General features: G+C 40.6%; 23 non-coding genes across 23 annotated transcripts; all 23 read right to left on the bottom strand.

Annotated features, from left to right (window-relative positions):
• Nucleotides 1–12,273: 12,273 nt before the first annotated feature.
• Nucleotides 12,274–12,345, bottom strand: trnae-cuc (transfer RNA glutamic acid (anticodon CUC)). Its single transcript has one exon. It is a non-coding gene; the product is annotated as a tRNA-Glu (tRNA).
• A 2,059-nt stretch (nucleotides 12,346–14,404) lies between these two features.
• On the bottom strand, nucleotides 14,405–14,476 carry trnae-cuc (transfer RNA glutamic acid (anticodon CUC)). Its single transcript has one exon. It is a non-coding gene; the product is annotated as a tRNA-Glu (tRNA).
• An 83-nt stretch (nucleotides 14,477–14,559) lies between these two features.
• Nucleotides 14,560–14,631, bottom strand: trnae-cuc (transfer RNA glutamic acid (anticodon CUC)). Its single transcript has one exon. It is a non-coding gene; the product is annotated as a tRNA-Glu (tRNA).
• An 85-nt stretch (nucleotides 14,632–14,716) lies between these two features.
• On the bottom strand, nucleotides 14,717–14,788 carry trnae-cuc (transfer RNA glutamic acid (anticodon CUC)). Its single transcript has one exon. It is a non-coding gene; the product is annotated as a tRNA-Glu (tRNA).
• Nucleotides 14,789–14,872: 84 nt separating this feature from the next.
• trnae-cuc (transfer RNA glutamic acid (anticodon CUC)) lies at nucleotides 14,873–14,944 on the bottom strand. Its single transcript has one exon. It is a non-coding gene; the product is annotated as a tRNA-Glu (tRNA).
• Nucleotides 14,945–15,186: 242 nt separating this feature from the next.
• trnae-cuc (transfer RNA glutamic acid (anticodon CUC)) lies at nucleotides 15,187–15,258 on the bottom strand. The gene has a single exon. It is a non-coding gene; the product is annotated as a tRNA-Glu (tRNA).
• Nucleotides 15,259–15,342: 84 nt separating this feature from the next.
• On the bottom strand, nucleotides 15,343–15,414 carry trnae-cuc (transfer RNA glutamic acid (anticodon CUC)). The gene has a single exon. It is a non-coding gene; the product is annotated as a tRNA-Glu (tRNA).
• An 84-nt stretch (nucleotides 15,415–15,498) lies between these two features.
• On the bottom strand, nucleotides 15,499–15,570 carry trnae-cuc (transfer RNA glutamic acid (anticodon CUC)). Its single transcript has one exon. It is a non-coding gene; the product is annotated as a tRNA-Glu (tRNA).
• Nucleotides 15,571–16,082: 512 nt separating this feature from the next.
• Nucleotides 16,083–16,154, bottom strand: trnae-cuc (transfer RNA glutamic acid (anticodon CUC)). The gene has a single exon. It is a non-coding gene; the product is annotated as a tRNA-Glu (tRNA).
• Nucleotides 16,155–16,548: 394 nt separating this feature from the next.
• Nucleotides 16,549–16,620, bottom strand: trnae-cuc (transfer RNA glutamic acid (anticodon CUC)). Its single transcript has one exon. It is a non-coding gene; the product is annotated as a tRNA-Glu (tRNA).
• A 241-nt stretch (nucleotides 16,621–16,861) lies between these two features.
• trnae-cuc (transfer RNA glutamic acid (anticodon CUC)) lies at nucleotides 16,862–16,933 on the bottom strand. Its single transcript has one exon. It is a non-coding gene; the product is annotated as a tRNA-Glu (tRNA).
• Nucleotides 16,934–17,017: 84 nt separating this feature from the next.
• On the bottom strand, nucleotides 17,018–17,096 carry trnae-cuc (transfer RNA glutamic acid (anticodon CUC)). The gene has a single exon. It is a non-coding gene; the product is annotated as a tRNA-Glu (tRNA).
• Nucleotides 17,097–17,349: 253 nt separating this feature from the next.
• trnae-uuc (transfer RNA glutamic acid (anticodon UUC)) lies at nucleotides 17,350–17,421 on the bottom strand. The gene has a single exon. It is a non-coding gene; the product is annotated as a tRNA-Glu (tRNA).
• Nucleotides 17,422–17,505: 84 nt separating this feature from the next.
• On the bottom strand, nucleotides 17,506–17,577 carry trnae-cuc (transfer RNA glutamic acid (anticodon CUC)). The gene has a single exon. It is a non-coding gene; the product is annotated as a tRNA-Glu (tRNA).
• Nucleotides 17,578–17,661: 84 nt separating this feature from the next.
• Nucleotides 17,662–17,733, bottom strand: trnae-cuc (transfer RNA glutamic acid (anticodon CUC)). Its single transcript has one exon. It is a non-coding gene; the product is annotated as a tRNA-Glu (tRNA).
• An 84-nt stretch (nucleotides 17,734–17,817) lies between these two features.
• trnae-uuc (transfer RNA glutamic acid (anticodon UUC)) lies at nucleotides 17,818–17,889 on the bottom strand. The gene has a single exon. It is a non-coding gene; the product is annotated as a tRNA-Glu (tRNA).
• An 84-nt stretch (nucleotides 17,890–17,973) lies between these two features.
• On the bottom strand, nucleotides 17,974–18,045 carry trnae-cuc (transfer RNA glutamic acid (anticodon CUC)). The gene has a single exon. It is a non-coding gene; the product is annotated as a tRNA-Glu (tRNA).
• An 84-nt stretch (nucleotides 18,046–18,129) lies between these two features.
• On the bottom strand, nucleotides 18,130–18,201 carry trnae-uuc (transfer RNA glutamic acid (anticodon UUC)). Its single transcript has one exon. It is a non-coding gene; the product is annotated as a tRNA-Glu (tRNA).
• Nucleotides 18,202–18,285: 84 nt separating this feature from the next.
• trnae-cuc (transfer RNA glutamic acid (anticodon CUC)) lies at nucleotides 18,286–18,357 on the bottom strand. The gene has a single exon. It is a non-coding gene; the product is annotated as a tRNA-Glu (tRNA).
• Nucleotides 18,358–18,441: 84 nt separating this feature from the next.
• Nucleotides 18,442–18,513, bottom strand: trnae-uuc (transfer RNA glutamic acid (anticodon UUC)). The gene has a single exon. It is a non-coding gene; the product is annotated as a tRNA-Glu (tRNA).
• An 85-nt stretch (nucleotides 18,514–18,598) lies between these two features.
• Nucleotides 18,599–18,670, bottom strand: trnae-cuc (transfer RNA glutamic acid (anticodon CUC)). The gene has a single exon. It is a non-coding gene; the product is annotated as a tRNA-Glu (tRNA).
• Nucleotides 18,671–19,080: 410 nt separating this feature from the next.
• trnae-cuc (transfer RNA glutamic acid (anticodon CUC)) lies at nucleotides 19,081–19,152 on the bottom strand. Its single transcript has one exon. It is a non-coding gene; the product is annotated as a tRNA-Glu (tRNA).
• Nucleotides 19,153–19,236: 84 nt separating this feature from the next.
• On the bottom strand, nucleotides 19,237–19,308 carry trnae-cuc (transfer RNA glutamic acid (anticodon CUC)). The gene has a single exon. It is a non-coding gene; the product is annotated as a tRNA-Glu (tRNA).
• Between the last annotated feature and the right edge of the window lie 2,750 nt (nucleotides 19,309–22,058).

Raw genomic sequence — 22,058 nt, 5'->3', positions numbered from 1 at the left:
TAGATGTTACAAAATGATTTTTGAACTAAAAACACAGAAAAAATATTTTTTAAAAATCACAATTATTAATTTAAAAGGGGAAAAATCATGAAATGTAATACACATCTATACTCTTCATTTTAACTCCATCCTAAAACAAAAAGTCAACACTCATCATTTACTTTTCCCGGACCACACAAAATGCTGCACCGGGCCATATATGGCCCGCGGGCCGCCACTTTGACACATGTACTTAAAACCCCAAAAAGGGGGCGAAAAAGGAAGACAATTTTTAGAAATTAGAATGATGTCAGTTGGCCCACGGAAAAGTTTTATAACGTTGGCCTACGTATGGTCGAACGCGAGTGTCTCCACCCAGCGTGTGATGACACGTCTTTGACGCACACACACACGCACAAAAACACGCACACGCACACAAAAACACGCGCACACACACCGCGAGGCACGGCGGCTGTCTACTGGAAGCTCAAATTACCACCAACCGGCGAGCCAGACTTTATGGAAGGCCGTCTCCCACACCCACTCGACCCGTCCACAAGGCTCCGGAGGAGGTATCGGGTTGCCAGATCAGCGCCGGACTGGCTTTACACTGGCGGCGTCTTGTGATCTTGCAGTTTTTTTTTTATCTCCCATTCTTTTGAGCGTAGCGGCGCTCTAAGCTAACCTCCAGGTACGGAGGTGCGATTTACAGGGCACGGAATGACTTCCTCCCAAAAAACAGCAGGAATATTCCATCCTTCTAAGCTTGCTAATAAAACAACATGAGAAGCAACAATCCCCAACATGGCGCCCCTGTCTATAACTTTGGAGCCGTAAACGCAACATATATTTTACGACGAAACGATCGGGATAGTTGTTTTATCATGTTATTATTGTTTAATGTTGAATAGCCCAACTTATTTAGCGATTTTTTTTAATAAAACGTTTTTTTTCCCTCAATTTGTAGCTATATGTTTAGATATTCGTCAACTTTTATGACCATGTTGCTATGCATATTTGCTAACTGTTAGCATTTTTCATACATTGGATTCAAGCTGTTTTATTAGCAAAAATGATGGTGTTGACAAATATATATGTTAGCGGCTAACATATATATCATTCTCGGTAATAAAAATATGTATTTGTCATTATTCTTAATAATAAAACAGCATGGTTTCCAATGTATGAAAATTATTTTTTTGGGCCTAAATTGCTTTCAGTTGTGCTATCATCTACTAGTTTTATTTATTCAGTCATTCATTTTCTGAACTGCTTAGGTCGTGGGGGGTGCTGGAGCATATCCCACTTGTCTTGGTGGGGAATACCCTGCATCGGAGCCAAAAGGACAACCAATTATAGCTAGGGTCTGGCAATTTCCAGTGTTCAACCAGCTAGCCTAGTGTGCATATTTTTTGAAATGTGAGTACCCGGAAAAAACCCACACAGGCCCGGGAATAATGTGAAAACTCCACACAGAAGACCGACAACCAATCATAGCTAAGGGCAATTTAGAGGGTTGAACCAGCTAGCTTAGCATGCATGTTTTTGAAATGTGGGAGGTAACCGGAGTACCCAGAAAAAAAACCCACACAGACCCAGGAAAAACATACAAATTCCATACAGGAGGACCAACAACCAATCATACATAAGGGCAATTTAGAGTGTTGAACCAGCTAGCTTAGCATGGATGTTTTTAGAATGTGGGAGGTAACCAGAGTACCCAGAAAAAACCCATACAGGCCTGGGAAGAACATACAAACTCCATACAGGAGAACCAACAACCAATCATAGCTAAGGGCATTTATAGTGTTCAACCAGCTAGCTTAGCATGCATGTTTTTGAAATGTGGGAGGTAACCGGAGTACCCAGAAAAAAACCCACACAGACCCAGGGAAAACATACAAACTCCATACAGGAGGACCAACAACCAATCATAGCTAAGGGCAATTCAGAGTGTTGAACCTGCTAGCTTAGCATGCATTTTTTGGAATGTGGGAGGTAACCAAAGTACCCGGAAAAACCCACACAGAAAAACATGCAAACTCCACACAGAAGGACCGACCTGGATTCAAACCCAGGACCCCAGAAGCCGACATGCTAACCACTCAACCACCGGGCCCCCACTTTTCATATTTCACGGTTATATTAGTATACCAATAAATTAGATTGAATTTGAATAATCAAGACAAAACTGGATTATATGGAATAGCATGTATAATGAGCCAATTTACCCCCAAGAAGGTAGCCCAATTTAGCTCCGCCTCCGGTTTCCGCCCACATTCCCCAAAACATGCATGCTAAGCTAGCTGGTTGAACACTCAAAATTGCCCCTAGTTTCAAGTGATTGGTTGTTTGTACGCTGCGATTGGCTGCAAAGTCAGATGAGATAGACTCCAGCACCCCCGCGACCCTTGTGAGGATAACTAGTTCAGAAAATGAAAAAAAAGAATAGTGATCCTTAAATGTGATTGGTGATCATGTATTAATCAATTTTCTGTACCGTAAGGGGTCAGCTGAGATAGACTCCAGCACCCCCGCGAGCTATATAAGGATAAGCAGTTCAGAAAATGAAAAAAAATCAAGAATATAGATCCTTAAAGGCAATCGTTGATCGTGTATTTATTAATTTTCTGTACCGTAAGAGGTCAGCTGAGATAGACTCCAGCACCCCTGTGAACTTTATAAGGATAAGCAGTTCAGAAAATGAAAAAAAATCAAGAATATAGATCCTTAAAGGCAATCGTTGATCGTTCAAATTCAAATGAAGAGTATAGAAGTATATTACATTTACTCCTTTTGCCCCCTTTTAAATCAATAATTGTCATTTTTTAAATATTTTTTCTGTGTTTTTAGTTCAAAAATCATTTTGTAACATCTAAAAATATATTTAAAAAAAAGCTAAAATAAACATTGTTTTAGATCTATAAAAACGGAATATCTGGGGATTTTAATGTAGTTCTTTTAATCCATTCATTAAAAAATGTAAATATTTTTATCTCAAAAATAATTGAGTGAAATCTAAAAATATATTTTAAAAAAGTTAAAATAAACATTGTTTTAGATCTATAAAAAGTGAATATTCAGGGCTTTTAATCCAGTTCTTCTAATCCATTTATTAAAAAAAAATCTAAATATTTTTAGTTCAAAAATAATTTTGTAAAATCTAAAAAGATATATAAAAAACTAAAATAAACATTGTTTTAGATCTATAAAAAACGGAATATTCAGGGATTTTAATCCATTTATTGAAAAAAATCTAAATATTACATCTAAAGCGACCCACGAACCAACCCAAGTCTGACACCCTTGAGTCAAAGTCACCTTAAAAACACACCCAAATAAAAGCCACAAAAACAAGACTCCCTAAACATTAAACTGACACTGACAGACACATTCAAAAACCCGCCCTGGTAATTTGACGACAGCATGATGGAAGATGATGTCTATACTCGAACAAGAACAGTCACTCTTTGACATTCTTAGCTCCACCCAGTCCGGGGAAAGTGGGCCGGCGTTTTACATCCTGTGACGGCATGCGGGTGTGCAGCCACCCAGACGTGCCACCCTCGCTCAAGCCACGCTGATGTCATTCTTTCAGTCACGACAAAAAAGTAGCCAACGTGACAGAGTGGAACATAAATTTTCTGGTAAATGGAGATTTTGGCATTTTCCTCTTGTTTTTACCTTAGAAAAGCCAACTTTTTGGTGACACACTGCCCCCTATTGACTCTAAAACTGCTCGCATGGTCAAGTCTGAAGGTTTGGGAGTTCCTCGCCATCAGTGAAACAAATCAAATATTTGTTTATCTTTAAATTTTGGAGTTTGCATGTCCCACCAGGGCTTGCGTGGATTTTCTCCGGGTACTCTGGCTCCCTCCCACATTCCAAAAACATGGTAGGTTGATTGGACAACCCAAATTGCCTCTAGGTATGATTGGTTGTCTGTCTTCTTGTGCCCTGCGATTGGCTGGTCACCGATTCAGGGTGTCCATAGTTATTTTTGATAGACTCCGGCATCCCCGCAACCCTTTATGGATAAGCGGGTTGGAAAATGAAGGAATTAATGACTATTTGACTTCCTACCTGACAGTTTTGGGGTCGTGGGTTCAATCCTAAGGTCGGTTTGCATGTTCTGCCCAGGCTTTATGTGGGGTTTCTCCGGGTAATCCGGTTTCTTTGGGCTCACCGTCTTTTAAAATAAATGTTAAGTTGATTGTTTATTTGTCTCAACATGCACTGCAATTGGCTGGTCGTGGGTTCAATCCCAGGTCGGTTTGCATGTTCTGCCCAGGGCTCACGTGGGTTTTCTATGGGTAAGCCAGCTTGTTTGGGCTCACCATCATTTAAAATAAATGTTAAATCGGTTGGTTGTCTGTCTCATCATGCCCCGTGATTGATTGGTCACCGATTCAGGGTGTCCAGTTATCTGTGATAGGCTCCGACACCCCCACAATCCTTTTTGAGGATAAGCGGTTCAGAAAATGAAAAAAATGATCATTTGATTTTCAACCGCTTAGAGGTTAGCGCCCCAAACAGAGAGTTCTGGGGTCCTGTATGGAGTTTGCATGTTTTGACCAGGGCTTGTGTGGGTTTTCTTTGGGTAATTTGTATTCCTCTGCTCCCCATCATTTAAAATAAATGTTAAATCGGCCTGAGACTTCTGTTGTCCTGAGTTCAATCCCAAATCGGATCTCCTATGTGTAATTTGCATGTTTTCCCTATCATTACGTAGGTTTTCTCCGGGTGTTCACCATCATTTTCAATACATATAAAAATTTCATTCCGGCCTTTCATTCCAATGACAAAGAAGCATCCATTGTAACGAATGGCGTCTTCTAGTCTGACAGTCGAGGGAGACAATTTAGCTTTGACATGCAAAGCGACCCAGTTACGAGGACGGGGCAGTCCGGGGGTCAACGTGGAGGAGCCCCGCTATATGCAAAGACCCGGGCCGGCGATAGTTTTGAGCTACGAGGCGGCTCGCTAGCGTGGCGTGGAGCGCCGCTCATGTATAATGCATGGAGACATCTGCCAGCCCTGAATTATAGATCTGTGGCGTCCGAGCATATGGGAAAAGCCCGGCGAGCGCTAATGGCCGACTCCCCGTGACAAAATATGGGTTAGAGACACGTGAACGATCGACGGGTCGCGCGACCTTTCCGTCACGTGACTGCGAGACGGACTGTAAATGTGAGTATTTACATGTGAGTCGACGTATGTCTGTAAATGAGCGGGTTGGGTTTGGTTTTATTGGGGATGTATAGGGAGAAACCTGCTCCTTGCTCACTATCCCTTGAAAAAAACCCATTGTGGAGTATTACATTTTCAGTGGGAGTTTTTCTGAGTTGGCCTGACAGTTTTTGGGGGTCCTGGGTTCGATCCCAGGGGGGTCCTCACTTGGTGTTCGCCCCGGGGTTGTGTGGGTTTTCTCCGGGTACTCTGGTTTCATCCCACATTCTAAAAACATGCATGCTAGGCTAATTTAGCACTGGAAATTCCTCCCATATATAATTGTTTGGTTGTTTGGGTCCATATGGACTGTGATTGGTTGTCCCCTGCCTTCTGCACAAAGTGGGTGGGATAGACTCCAGCACCCCCTGTGACTTTTGTGAGGATAAGTGATTCAGAAAATGAATTAATGATTATTTGTGGTTATCATTTCGGCCTGACAGTTCTGGGGTTGAGGGTTCAATCCCAGGTCGGTCTTCTTGTGGGGAGTTTGCATTTTTCCTGGGTTTGCGTGGGTTTTCTTTGGGTACTCCAGTTTCCTCCCACATCCCCAGAAACATGCATGCTAGGCTAACCGGTTGAACACTCGAAATTGCCCCTAACTCTGATTGGTCGTCTTCTAATGGCATGTTTTCCAGGCCTGTGTGGGTTTTCCCCGGGTACTCCGATTTCCTCCCACATTCAGAAAATGAACAAATGACCCTTTGAATTTTGACAACTTAGCGGTTAGTACGTCGACCTGACAGTTCTGTGGACGTGGATTCAATCCCATGTCGGTCTTAATCTCCCCGGGCTTGCGTGGGTTTTTTCCGGGTACTCCAGTTTCCTCCCACAACCCAAAAAAATCAATCTAGGCTAACTATGAACTAAATTAGGCATGATTGGTTGTTTATTGGCCAACCACCGATTCAGGGTGGCATTAATTGGCTATGATCGGCTCCAGCACCCCCCGCAACCCTGGTGAGGATAAGCAGTTGAAAAAAAAAAACGAAATGAATGAATTCCTAACAAGCAACGGATGGAAAAGTCTTTTATGTGGGCTTCCTCCAGTGAAGTGCAGCCTGCTTGAATATTCTATAGGCCCCGCTTTAAGAAGTGTCGTGCGGGGGGAAAAAAAAGAAAAGAAAAAAAAGTGGGCAAGTATTGTTAGGGAGCTTTTATTTGGACCCAGCTGAGCAGGAGGCCCCAGTCTGGAAGAAGAGACCACTTCCATCCACCATGGCCGCCTTTCACTGCAGGATTATCCTCTTATCGGCACCGTAAAAGCCCGGCTAAGAAGCCGCGCTAATTAGCCCCTTTTTAATTAACCAGCGCCTCGTTCCAAAGCCACCCGCTGCCCGACTCCTCTTCGGGAGGCGCAGCGTCAGGAAAGTGGACTTGTTATCGGTTTGAGGGGGTTTTTTTTGGGTTAGAAATAGAAAAAGGGCGGGATAAAGAATGTTATTTTTTTTCTTAATATTGACATTTTTTATAGTGTTGTTTTTTTGACTTGCAATACAATGTTTTGGTGATAGAGGAAATATGTTTAGATCACTAAAAGTAATATAACTGATAAAAAAATCATATTTTCAAATGTTATTGCTTGAGAGACAACATTTAAAAGTAATAATACATGAAAATGTGAGTCTTTTAAGGGGTTTTACTATTTTTAAAGGGCAAAAATGTTAGCTAATGTGCTGTTTTGAACGTTTTTAGGGATATACAGTGGGACCTCTCATTACAAACTTGTTTCGTAAGTTGGATTTTTCGTAAGTAGAGCAGTGCTCTATAGGTAAATCCTTTCATTCGATCAACGGTCTTCAAAAAATGACTATCTAAACTAAAAAACGGGAACCTTATTGACAGAGAAAGCCGTAAAAAAGTCATATTTTCAAATATTATTCCTTTAAAGCATATTAAAAATTTAAAATACATGAAAAATGTGCGCTTAAGTGTATTTCTTAATGTCTTGATGGGTATATAGTGGGACCTCTTGTTTGTAACTTGGATTTTTCGTAAGTAGAGCAGTACTTTATAGCTAAATGCATTAATTTGATCAACAGTCCTAAAAAAATGACCATCTAAACCAGAAGTCGGGAACCGTTTTGACAGAGATACTATAAAAAATTATATTTTCCAATGTTATTCATTGAGATCCAAAATTTTGAAGTATTAAAACATGAAAATGTGAGCCTTTTTGGGCATTTCACCACTTTTAAAGGACAAAAAGATGGCTAAAGTGTCATTTTGAACAAGTAACTTGGATTTTTTTTGTAAGTAGAGCAGTACTTTATAGGTAAATTCCCACTCAATCCACCATCCTAAAAATCCAACCATCTAAACCCTTTTAAAAATGATCAAAAATCCCATTTTTTATAATTTAAATATAAAACAATTATGTCAAATATGTTTTATAAGTGTCCCTTCCATACCTCCAATGGCGAACAGGACCTTGAAGCTCGTTGAACTTGCACGTGGGCGCCAAAGCGACGCAACGAGTAGCTGTCAATCAATGAAACTACGTGAAGATGAAGGACAGAAGCCATCATGCAGTTTCTAGGTGAAATCAAAGTATTGATTTTAGACCAACTTAAACCCAAAGGAGACATACTGTAGTTTTCTGACATGACATCAACAAATCTCAAAACATGACAAGACACTTTACTTGTGTCAAAGTTGCGGCCCGGGGGCCAAATGTGGCCCGTTGCATCAGTTTGTACGGCCCGAGAAAGTAAATCATGAGTGTAAAGTTTCTGTTTTAGGATCAAATTCAAATTAAGAGTATAGATGTACATTAAATTTCCTGATTTTCCCCCTTTTTAAATCAATAATTGTCAGTTTTTAATCATTTTTTATGTGTTTTTAGTTCTAAAATCGTTTTGTAATATCTAAAAATATATTTTAAAAAGCTTCAAAAAACATAGTTTTAGATCTATTAAAAAAACTGAATATTCAGGGCCTGTAAACCTTTTCTTTTAATTCATTTATTAAAAAAAACTTATTATGTATATTAAATTTCCTGATTTCCCCCTTTTTAAATCAATAATTGTCATTTTTAATCCAAATTTCCAGTGTTTTTAGTTCTAAAATCGTTTTGTAATATCTAAAAATATATTTTAAAAAGCTTCAAAAAACATTGTTTTAGATCTATTAAAAAAACTGAATATTCAGGGCCTGTAATCCAGTTCTTTTAATTCATTTATAAAAAAAACTTATTATGTATATTACATTTCCTGATTTTCCCCTTTTAAATCAATAATTGTCATTTTTAATCCAAATTTCCAGTGTTTTTAGTTCAAAAATCATTAAGTAAAATTTGAAAATATTTTTTTAAAGCTAAAATAAACATTGTTTTAGATCTATAAAAAACTGAATAATCAGGGCTTTTGATCCAGTCCATTTATTAAAAAAAATCTAAATATGATGTATATTAAATTTCCTGATTTTCTCCCTTTTAAATCAATAAGTGTAATTTTTTAATCCAATTTTTTCTGTTTTTAGTTCAAAAATCATTGTGTAAAATCTTAAAATATATGTAAAAAATGCTAAGATAAACATCGTTTTAGATCTATAAAAAAACTGAATATTCAGGCCCTTTAATCCAGTGCTTTTAATCCATTTATAATAAAAAAAAATCTAAATATTATATTTAAAATGGTCCAACCCACATAAAATCAAGTTGACGTTAACCAACCCGAGTCTTGACACCCTCGTTTATTCCCCTGATCATCAACCTACATTTTCAATCGTGTTTAGGTCAGCTAATCTGCCCACCCCAAAATTACCCACCCAATCAACTCAATCTAGCAACCCTGGGATATTTAAATTTCACCACAACACATTGACCAGGGGTGTCAAACATACGGCTTGCGGGCCGGATCTGGCCCGTCTGGTGGTTTGGTACGGCCCGGGGAAGAAAGCTGCATTGGATAAAAAAATATGATTTTTCTTTAAAATGTGTAGTTCTTATATTATCCGCTAGGGGCGCAGGGTTTTAGTACGTGCAGACAACATGAATTGACATTTATTTATGTTCTTATGGTATTCTCTTGTTCATAATATATTGTTCATAATGTAAAAGGAACATTATTTTAATAAACATTTTGATAATTTATTCATTCTTTGCACTAATTATTAGTATTAGTGACTATTACAGTTTTGAAAAAAGTGGCTTATTGTTAGTTCTATGTCATTTTGCAATGAGTTTACTGGTCCGGCCCGCTTGATCTCAAATTAAGCCGTATTCGGCTCGCAGACCAAAGGGAGTTTGACTCCCCTGATATAGACCCACACAAAAAAATGTCAAAACCCCAAAAATGCCCTTCCACATTTAATCTCTACGCTAATTGTTGCATGCTAATCGAATCCAAGTCACAAGGTCATAAGAAGGAGAAAACGTGGGGGTTTAGACAATGTGACGGTAAGACAAAAAAAAGTGCTAAAGAGAGAAAAAATCGGGACACCGGACTCGCCCAGACAGACGGGAAAAAGCGTCGAGTAGTGGGGTGGGATGGGGTGGTGGTGGTTGAGAGGGGGGGGGGGCATGGCCCCAGCATGCATACATTAGCGGTGCTTAGGCGCACTAATTGCTTCTCACTTAGACAAATCTCCTGCAAATCACGACTGTGCCGCCAGCACTGCCCAGGCCCCCCGGGAAGTGGAGACGGCAGGCAGGCGGACGGACTGAGTAGGGGAGGAAGTAGTGGGGGGGGGGGGGGGGGGCGGCTACCGTGGCGGCGGCGTGTGCTACCGAGGCGCCTCAGAACGGGGTTGGAGGAAGAGGAGGGATGATGAAGAAGCTCCCTTGAGATAGAGGCAAATATAACAGAGACTCCAACTCTTTTGCACTAAGCCCCGCCCCAAACTTCTTCCCATGTTTCATAGAAGCTAGCAAAAGCCCCTCCCTTCCCCTTTCCACTAAGCCCCGCCCCAAACTTCTTCCCATGTTTCATAGAAGCTAGCAAAAGCCCCTCCCTCCCCCTTTTCCTTTGTGATCTCTCTCTCTCTTTTTCTCTCTCTCTTTTTCCGCACCTCGCTCGACAGAAAAGTGGTGGAAAGATGAAACTATAGTAGGGGAGGGGGTTTAAAGGGGGGAGAAAAAATCAATAAGACAGATGGATAGCCGGATAACAGGGTCCGCCATGCTTTGGCGGTGAGGCAATCCAGAGGGGTACCCTACCCATACGACTACTATGAGAAGAAGGACGAGGGAAGATATGGTGTGATACTCGGTGGTGTCAAAGTGAAGGCCCGCGGGCTAAATTTGGACCGGGAAATTGTTTTGTGTGGGCCGGGAAAGTCAATGATTCCTGTTTTAGGGTGAAATTAAAATGAAGAGTATAGATGGATGTTATATTTTGTGTAGGTTAAAGGGGTGTCAGACTCGGGTTGGTTTGTGGGCGGGGTTAATGTTAACTTGATTTCATGTGGGCTGGATTGTTTTAGATATGATATTTAGATTTTTTTAATAAATGGATTAAAAGAACTGGTTTAAAAGTCCTGAATATTGAGTTTTTTTATAGATGTAAAACAATGTTAATTTTAGATTTTTTTAAAATATATTTTTAGATTTTACAAAATGCTTTTTGAGCTAAAAACACAGGAAAATGGATTAAAACATGACAATTATTGGTTTAAAAGAGGGAAAATCTGAAAATTTATTATACATCTATACTCTTCATTTTACTTTCATCCTAAACCAAAGTTGCAACTCATGATTTACTTTCTCGGGCCACATTTGGCCCCCGGGCCGCCACTTTGACACCTTAAATTTCCTGATTTTACCCCTTTTAAATCAATAATTGTCATTTTTTTTAATCCAGACACTACATTTTTGTTCTCATTGTCTCTAGGTCATAGTTATGGTAGTTCAGGCTCCTCCCACATCCTCAAAACATGCATGCTAGGCTAATTGTGTGCTAAATTGTCCCTAGATACTTGCGTGATTGGTTGTTTGCCTCCTTGTGCCTTACGATTGGCTGGCCACCGATTCAAGGTGATACCCAAAGTTGGCTCCAGCACCCCCAGCGAGCCTTGTATAAGCGATTCGGTAAATGAATGAATGAAAAAGATAGCCATAACGTTTTCTATAGCGTTGAGGAGTTTGTATAAAACACTTTGCCACCAGAGGGGAGTATGTAGTCCTCTAAATTCGAATTTCCTGACAGATGGCTTCACAAAAAAATACAAAAACTCAGACATTTTTGACAATTTAAAAAAAATAATAATAATTTGAATAGAGTGGTTGAGTGGTTAGCGTCGGCCTCACAGTCAGGGGACCTGGGTTCAAATCCAATATCTAGCTTTACCCACCTGAAACAACTAACAGAAAATATTTAAACTTTTTCCTAATATTCTAATATATATTATATTATAATCTAGTTAAAGGCATCCATACTTAATTATTCATAAATCCCATTTGCAAGTTCAAGTTTTAAGAAGAAAAAACATTGAAAACTGTATTTTTAACCTCAAATACGTAAAAAGCAATGGAAAAGTGGTTCTTTGAAAAATCCTACATTGTACTAGCGCCACCTGCCGGGATACTTTGAATCGCCTTTTAAGGAAGCGTTTGATTGTAACGCCATCATGTGACAATAAAGCTACAACTCACCTTCACATAGAAATGACCGTATATTCGTAATATTCATTTGTACAAAAACAATATGTGCATAAAATACGGATTTATGGCTATAATATTCACATAATTAATTTGAAATTGTGGGAAAATAAAGCAGTGTTACCATAGAAGATAATTTACTTACAAATGTTTGGGAAGTTGGAGGTGCACACGATGATTTTTTGCTTTTCTTCTTCTTCGGATTTCATCTTCTTCATCAGGTTTTTTCAGGTATGAATGCCCAAATAATTGCTATAGCATTTTTTGTCTCCTAGTGGAGAGTTGAGGCATGGCTCAGCTTTTGGGTGTCTATTTCTACACGATTAACTTATGTCTACTACTTTTTTTAATTGTTTGTCACACGCTGTTTATGAAGTTCCTTAAAAATGTTCATGTAAAGTGGTTCAATAACAGTATTTAACGTTTTATTATCTTCTTTACAGAAATATCGTCTGATAAAAAGCAAGTTCCCTGACCGGGAATCGAACCCGGGCCGCGGCGGTGAGAGCGCCGAATCCTAACCACTAGACCACCAGGGACTGTGAAGGAGCAACACATTAAAGACATTATAACTTAATACAAATATGTTCCTGTTGTATTCCATCACAATTGCACTAGAAAACAAAACATGGATTGATTTTAAAATGTATAATACATAACTTCGAATAAGAAAATATGCAAACACAGGAAATGTGTAAATGTTTTCAAATTTCAACATCGTCCGCTAGAGAGCAGTGTATACCAATTGTTTTTTTAAATCACAGTATATTGTGAAGTAAAGTGGCAAATATATACGATATTACACTAAAATCATTTTTCTGACAGTAATAAGTCTTAAAAAATGATATAATATTCATGAGATATTTTTTTGAGATGCGATTAACAGTTTTTGCATGATTTGAATGAGGCAAAAAGTATTTTTTTTCAAACTTGAGTCTTGAAAAATTATAAATATTTGTATATGGATAGCCGGCCAATTGCTTTGTTGTCAGAAACAATGTGATTAGTGCAACTTCTGTGGCAAAATATGTGTCTGTTTTTTTTTTTTTTTTATTGTTCAAACGTTGCACCTGCCACGGGTCATCAATTTGTTTCCAGAACAGCTGCTGATTCCATCAATCTGCAGTTACTGACAAAATGGACGGCTTAAGGGGCCATCTTCATGATGGCTTTAAAGGACAGACATTAGCCTTCTTTTGTGCAAAGTCAACCTGGCTGTTATGAAAATATATAACCATCAAACAATAAGACGACACGGTTGATTTACATTAAATTAGAACCTGAAAACGTTTTTATACTTTGAACACGGAGATAATAAACATAACCAGCGATGTATTTCTAGGTTTTTCCAACTATTTTTGAGTTGCGATGCACTATTTACATGACAATATTTATAAGGAGGATTAGCATGGCGGACTCCCGGAAGTGACGTTTGTTTACATATAAACTCGTTACTTTTAAAATGTTAGAAAACAGACATCAATGATTTACAAAAGTATTTTAAGCTTTTTTTAATATTCGACTTTATATCTTTAAAATGGTAAAAACAGACATCAATGATTTACAAAAGTATTGTATTATCTTTGTTTTAATATTCCGACTTTATATCCTTAAAAATTGAGGTCCGCTGACGTTGAACAACTTTCGGTTTTTATTTTTATTTTTTCTCACAAGATTACTTCGAACTCTTAAAATGACGCAGGTCGTTTCCGGTTATCTTAATGTCAAAATAATTGAGTACCGTTTTTATTCTCGTAAATGTATGTTTTTTTTTTCTCAAAAAATGACTTTAATCTCTTAAAATAATACGATCAATTTCTGGTTCCCAAGATGTCGAAGTGGTTTTATTCTATATTCCTCAATATTACGTACTTTAATCTCTTAAATTGAAATTGAAATGAATGATTTATGTGGGTTCGAAGGAATGTTATTGTACAAACACGGCTTGCTATAAACTGTTATTTAGTCAATTAATCAATCACGAAATAAACAAAATGTAGGAAAATATCTGCTTCTCAGATAACAATATATTTAAATTGTATTTACTCTGGTGACATGGTCTGGAAAATACAATATTTTATTGCTTGTTGGCTAGTATTCAAGCTATCTTACCTTGGGATGACAAACTCGACCACTACAAACACACTTCCTGGTTGTACTGGTCACCTGACTTCCTTTTTGAATTTGTCCACGTGCATGCCACACCCATTCTTTTGCATTGGACACGCTGTGGTGTCAAATTTACTCATAAACGAATGGGAGGAGGCAGTACAGCATTCTGTGAAGAATTTCTGTACATAAATACACATGAGGACACGGCACCCCTGGCCTCATTGAGCGTGAACTCACTGCCAGCTGCGATTTTTATGACAGGGCATTAAAACGGAGACTTCAAGTCTCGCCCGCTGCCGACGAGCCAACTTGCTACGCTTTATTGGACTAAACCCGTCGTTTCCCTCCCGAGACCAGCGGCAAACAGGAAGGGGGAGGGGCGAGTGAGGCCTACCGGGAGAGGATTGAGAATAATCTCAAGACACAAAAAACGGCAAGCACCAAGGACACTGTTAATGAAGGTAATATGAGTCAAGAAAGGAGGAATTCCCTGACCGGGAATCGAACCCGGGCCGCGGCGGTGAGAGCGCCGAATCCTAGCCACTAGACCATCAGGGACATGTTAAGAGGACTCAACAGTACTGTTTTGGAAAAATTATGAACCAATATATTGATTTTTAAGGCCATTGATAAATGAGGACTTCCCTGACCGGGAATCGAACCCGGGCCGCGGCGGTGAGAGCGCCGAATCCTAGCCACTAGACCACCAGGGAGATGCTGGTGAACTCCAACAGTACTTTGTTATCACTTTTTATCAACCAATATATTGAGGTTAAAGACCCATCAAGAAAGGAATATTTCCCTGACCGGGAATCGAACCCGGGCCGCGGCGGTGAGAGCGCCGAATCCTAGCCACTAGACTACCAGGGACATGATTGAAAAACCTAACAGTACAGTTTTGACTCTTGTGATTATTCAACACATTGAGGTTAAAGACCATCAGAAAAGGAGAACTTCCCTGACCGGGAATCGAACCCGGGCCGTGGCGGTGAGAGCGCCAAATCCTAGCCACTAGACCACCAGGGACGTGTAGGATGTAACTTAACAGTCCTACTTGGGCAAATGTTATTAACCAAAATAATGAGGATTAAAAGGTCATTAATAAAGTAGGAGTTCCCTGACCGGGAATCGAACCCAGGCCAGGGCAGTGAGAGCGCCGGGTCCTATCCACTAGACCAACAAGGATGTGATCATGTGGCCCAACACTACTGTCTTGACAATTGTTATTAGGGAAGATATTGAGGTATAAGACCATCAATTAGGTAAACTTCCCTGACCGGGAATCGAACCCGGGCCGCGGCAGTGAGAGCGCCGAATCCTAGCCACTAGACCATCAGGGACTTGGTAATAGGACACAACACTACTGTTTAGTCATCAGTTAAATACGATGCTATTGAGGTTAATGACCATCAATAAAGAAGGACTTCCCTGACCGGGAATCGAACCCGGGCCGCGGCGGTGAGAGCACCGAATCCTAGCCACTAGACCACCAGGGAGATGTTCAGATGAGTCAACAGTACTGGTTTGCCAATTTTTATGAACCAAGATATTGAACTAGAAGAATGTCCATCAAGCTGGGTTTCCCTGACCGGGAATCGAACCCGGGCCGCGGCGGTGAGAGCACCGAATCCTAGCCACTAGACCACCAGGGAGATGTTCAGATGAGTCAACAATACTGGCTTGCCAATTTTTATGAACCAAGATATTGAATTAGAAGAATGTCCATCAAGCTGGGTTTCCCTGACCGGGAATCGAACCCAGGCTGCAGTGGTGAGAGCGCCAAATCCTAACCACTAGACCACCAGGGACATACGTCGTGTCGGTAACCTAACATTTTGATCAGTTGTTATTAATCAAGAATCTGATATTAAAGGCCATCAACAAATAAGAACTTCCCGAATCCTAGCCACTAGACCACCAGGGACATGAACTTAACACCTAACAGTACTCATTTGGCAAGTTTTATAAACCAAGATATTGATCTTGAAAACTATCAACAAATTAGAACTTCCCCTACCGGGAATCGAACCCACACCACAGCAGTGAAAACGCCGAATGCTATCCACTAGACCACCAGGGAGATGCAAGGACATTCCAAAACTACTTTGTTATCACTTTTTATCAATCAATATTTTGATATAAAAGACAATCAATAAAACAAAACTTCCCTGACCGGGAATCGAACCCGGGCCACAGCAGTGAGAGCACTGAATCCTAGCCACTGGACCACCAGGGACATGAAAGAAAAACCTAACAGTACTCGTTTGGCAAGTTTTATGAACCAAGATATTAATCTTGAAGGCCATCAACAAATTAGAACTTTCCTGACCGGGAATCGAACCCGAGCCGCGGCGGTGAGAGCGCCGAATCCTGGCCACTAGACCATTAGGGACATGTTAAAGACTCGACAGTACTGTTTTGGAAAAATTATGAACCAATATATTGATTTTTAAGGCCGTTGAAAAATGACAACTTCCCTGACCGGGAATCGAACCCGGGCCGTGGCGGTGAGAGCGTTGAATCCTATCCACTAGACCACCAGGGAAATGCTAGCTGATCTCAACAGTACTTTGTTATCACTTTTTATCAACCAATATATTGAGGTTAAAAACCCATCAAGAAAGGAATACTTCCCTGACCGGGAATCGAACCCGGCCCGTGGCGGTGAGAGCGCCGAATCCTAGCCACTAGACCATCAGGGACTAACATAAGGACCTCAACTGCACTTTTTAATCAATTATTATCAATCAATATTTTGATATAAAAGACAATCAATAAGAGAGAACTTCCCTGACCGGGAATCGGACCCGGGCCGCGGCGGTGAGAGCGCTGAATCCTAGCCACTAGACCACCAGGGAGATGCTTGCAAATCCCAACAGTACTTTGTTATCACTTTCTATCAACTAATATATTGAGGTTAACGACCCATCAATAAAAGACAAATTCCCTGGCCGGGAATCGAACCCGGGCCGCAGCGGTGAGAGCGCCGAATCCTAGCCACTAGACCACCAGGGAGACGTTCAGATGAGTCAACAGTACTGGTTTGCCAATTTTTATGAACCAAGATATTGAAATTAAAGAATGTCCATAAAGCGGCGTTTCCCTGACCGGGAATCGAACCCGGGCCGCGGCGGTGAGAGCGCCGAATCCTAGCCACGAGTGACTAGACCATCAGGGACATGTCTACAAGCACCAGAAGAGTACTGTTTTTACCATTTTTACGAACCAAGATATTGATATTAATTGACGTCAATAAAGGAGAATTTCCCTGACCGGGAATCATACCCAGACCACGGTGATGAGGGCGCTGAATCCCAACCACTAGACCAATACCAAAGAGGCCTTCAAAGGATGCACAGTCCCATGTATTGTTAATTGTCAATTGTTAAGAACCAAGATATTGAGGTTAAAGACCATCCATAAGGGAAGATTTCCCTGACCGGGAATCGAACCCAGGCCACAGCGGTGAAAGCGCTGAATCCTAGCCACTAGACCACCAGGGACATGCTTAAAATATTTAACAGTACAATCTTGACTCTTGTTATTAATCAAGATATTGAGATTAAAGACCATCAATAAAGGAGAATTTCCCTGACCGGGAATCGAACCCGGACCGCGGCGGTGAGAGCGCCGAATCCTAGCCACTAGACCATCAGGGACGTGATATTCAGACACAACATTACTGTTTTGTAATTAGTTAAATACGATGCTATTGAGGTTAATGACCATGAATAAAGAAGGACTTCCCTGACCGGGAATCAAACCCGGGCCGCGGCGGTGAGAGCGCCGAATCCTATCCACTAGACCACCAGGGAGATGTTCAGATGAGTCAACAGTACTGGGTTGCCAATTTTTATGAACCAAGATATTGAAATTAAAGAACGTCCATAAAGCTGAGTTTCCCTGACCGGGAATCGAACCCGGGCCACGGCGGTGAAAGCGCCGAATCCTAGCCACTAGACCATCAGGGACATGATATTTGGACACAGCACTACTGTTTTGTCATGAGTTAAATACGATGATATTGAGGTTAATGACCATCAATAAAGAAGGACTTCCCTGACCGGGAATCAAACCCGGGCCGCGGTGGTGAGAGCGCCGAATCCTAGCCACTAGACCATCAGGGACGTGATATTCAGACACAACATTACTGTTTTGTAATTAGTTAAATACGATGCTATTGAGGTTAATGACCATGAATAAAGAAGGACTTCCCTGACCGGGAATCGAACCCGGGCCACGGCGGTGAAAGCGCTGAATCCTAGCCACTAGACCATCAGGGACATGATATTTGGACACAGCACTACTGTTTTGTCATGAGTTAAATACGATGATATTGAGGTTAATGACCATCAATAAAGAAGGACTTCCCTGACCGGGAATCGAACCCGGGCCGCGGCGGTGAGAGCGCCGAATCCTAGCCACTAGACCACCAGGGACATGATTTGAGAATCCAACAGTATTGATTTCCCAGTTGTTATTAACCAAGATATTGAGGCTAATGACCATGAATAAAGAAGGACTTCCCTGACCGGGAATCGAACCCGGGCCGCAGCGGTGAAAGCGCTGAATCCTAGCCACTAGACCACCAGGGAGATGGTTGTAAATCCCAACAGTAATTTGTTATCACTTTCTATCAACTAATATATTGAGGTTAACGACCCATCAATAAAATGCAATTTCCCTGACCGGGCATCGAACCCGGGCCGCGGCGGTGAGAGCGCCGAATCCTATCCACTAGACCATCAGGGACACACTCGACTAACACAACACTACTGTTTTGACACTTGTTATGACCCAAATATTGAGTTTTAAGACCCATCAATAAATAGGTGCTTCCCTGACCGGGAATCGAACCCGGGCCGCAGCGGTGAGAGCGCCGAATCCTAGCCACTAGAGTCTAGTGGATAGGATTTGGCGCTCTCACCGCCGCGGCCCGGGTTCGATTCCCGGTCAGGGAAGTCCTTCTTTATTGATGGTCATTAACCTCAATAGCATCGTATTTAACTGATTACAAAACAGTTATGTTGTGTCCAAATATCATGTCCCTGATGGTCTAGTGACTAGACCATCAGGGACATGATATTTGGACACAACATAACTGTTTTGTAATCAGTTAAATACGATGCTATTGAGGTTAATGACCATCAATAAAGAAGGACTTCCCTGACCGGGAATCGAACCCGGGCCGCGGCGGTGAGAGCGCCAAATCCTATCCACTAGACCACCAGGGAGATGTTCAGATGAGTCAACAGTACTGGTTTGCCAATTTTTATGAACCAAGATATTGCAATCAAAGAATGTCCATAAAGCTAAGATTCCCTGACCGGGAATCGAACCCGGGCCGCGGCGGTGAGAGCGCTGAATCCTATCCACTAGACCACCAGGGACATGTTTAAACAATCCAACAGTACTGATTTCCCAGTTGTTCTTAACCAAGATATTGAGGTTAAAAACATCAATTAATAGGAACTTCCCTGACCGGGAATCGAACCCGAGCCGCGGTGATGTGAGCATTGTCAACATTGGACAAACATGGCGGCGACCTCTTGCAAGAAAACACACTAGCTTTGCACCGACGTCAAATTCTGCTTGTTGAAAAGACAGGAAGACGACAGACACGCAAGACCAAATACATTCAAAAATGGCTCATGTCGTCCGACACACCACCGGACGGATTACTTCCGCTTGTGTGTGTGGGTGAATGCGGGTGAAGATGATGCATTCATGTACACCCGCCTGAGGGCAACACACAGCACCATGAGCAGGATTTAACTTGACACCAGTCACAGCCGCTCAATCCCCGACGACGTTGAAGGCCAGGAGGAGGTGGGAGGGGACCTGAATTATTTAACCGGCCCGTGATTGGCCGATGGGTTGTCGGGTCAAGTAAGGCGGATAATGTCAAAGAGGGGAGGGGCTCCTTGAGAAAGGGAAAGAAGCTGACTTACATCAACCAGAGGAAATGCTTTTTTGGCCTTAAATTGTTTAATTTCACCTTAATATTGTTGAATTTTACAATTTCTCTCACATATAAGCCTCCACCCACTATGTATAAGCCACACCCTTATAATTGTTGAGTATTTAGTTTCTCTCGCGTATAAGACCCGTAAATGTGCCTTAAAATTGTTGAATTTTACAATTTATTTCGCGTATAAGCCCCCACCCACTATGTATAAGCCACACCCTTAAAATTGCCTTAAAATGGTTGAATTTTACAATTTCTCTCGCATATAAGCCCTCACTGTGTATAAGTCTCACCCTTAAAATTGCCGGAATATTAATGAATTTTTACAATTTCTCTCAAATATAAGCCCAAACCCACTAGGTATAAGCCACACCCTTAAAATTGTTGAATTTTACATTTTATCTCGCGTGGAAGCCCCCACCCTGTGTATAAAAATCGCACCCTTAAATTTGCATTATAATGGTTGAATTTTACAATATCTAGCATATAAGCCCCACCCACTATGTATAAGCCATACCCTTAAAATTGCCTTAAAATTGTTGAATTTTACAATTTTTCTCACATATAAGCCCCCACTGTGTATAAGTCTAACCCTAAAAATTGCCTGAAAATTGTTGGAATTTTACAATTTCTCTCACATATAAGCCCCCACTGTGTATAACTCGCACCCTTAAAATTGTTGAATTTTACAATTTCTCTCCCGTATAAGCCGCCCCCTGATTCACAATGTTTACCTCCATATTTTTTTCATAACGGGGAATACAAGTGTTACTTTAAAGGGATTTTTTTAAAGAAAAATCACCCCCCCCCCCCTCTTTCCTGAAGTCAGTTGGGATAGGCTCCAGCACCCCCTGGCAACTCTAGTGAGGATAAAGCAGTTCAGAAAATGACATGACATTAAATTTGAAGAGTAGATTGAGTGGTTAGCGAGTCAGCTTTACAGCTATGGGGTCCTGGGTTCGAGTCCGGGTCGTTGAACCTGTATGGAGTTTGCATGTTGGACTATGTGGGTTTTATCCGGGTACTCCAGTTTCCTCCAACATTCCCCTAAACATACACTGAAGACTGATTTTACACTCTAAATTGCCCCTAAGTATGATTGGTCGGTTTGTCTTCTTGTCCTCTGCAATTGGATGTCCACCAATTCAGCGGTTCTGAAAATGACACATGCCAAATAACCCACATTTGATGAAACTAAATCAAGCCGGGTCTCGTTGTGGTGTAACTTAGTCGTTGATTTTATTTCCACAAATTTTTCAAAAAAATTACAAAATACTCAAATGGAGAGAACACAGGACTCACAATTTGTCTTATTCTTTCTACTTTTTTGTTTACATTGTGTCATCCCATGGCGACTACTCATATATACAATAAGCTTCAAGATACCAGTATATATAGAAATCTGGGCAGTCAGAACGGACATTCTGCTGCTGCCGCTTTGAAACCAGAAGCTAAACCATTGACAACACTCAACACCAAAGCTTTGGAGACACAAAAAGGGGCGAGGCAAGGGATAAGGGGGCGGGGTCAGGTACACAGGGGAGGGAGGAGACGACGACAAGGAAAAAAATAGTGCTCCGAGTAAGTATGACACGGCCTTTTTAAATGCGAGTACAGTTTCTTCATTTGGCAAAAAAAAATAATTCAAAATATGAATATAATAAGCCACAGTTTTTTTGTCCAAAAACCCATGAAAAGTTAATGGTGAGTTGGAAAAGTCAAGGGAGAGGAGGCCATTGCGTGGGTAAGGGTTTTTAAAGTAAACTTCTGGCATGATCCAAATTGCCCCAAAAAAAATGACAAAATTGACAAAAAAAAAATTTGAACCAAAAATTGACAAAAAATGTTTTTTCACCAAAAATTGACAATTTTTTAAACCAAAAATTGACCCAATTTTTTAACCAAAACATTGACCCAATTTTTTTTTACCCAAAATTGACCCAATTTTTTAACCAAATAATTGATCCAATTTTTTTTAACCAAAAAATTGATCCAATTTTTTTAAACCAAAAATTTACCCAATTTTTTTTAACCAAAAATGGACCCAATTTTTTTTAACCAAAAATGGACCCAATTTTTTTTAACCAAAAATGGACCCAATTTTTTGTAAACCAAAAATGGACCCAATTTTTTTTAACCAAAAATGGACCCAATTTTTTTAACCAAAAATGG

The sequence above is a fragment of the Stigmatopora nigra genome, chromosome 1, assembly GCF_051989575.1.
Source record: "Stigmatopora nigra isolate UIUO_SnigA chromosome 1, RoL_Snig_1.1, whole genome shotgun sequence".
Classification (NCBI taxonomy): Eukaryota; Metazoa; Chordata; class Actinopteri; order Syngnathiformes; family Syngnathidae; genus Stigmatopora; species Stigmatopora nigra.
Note: the sequence above shows the minus strand (reverse complement) of the source record. Positions and strands in the feature narration are given on the sequence as shown.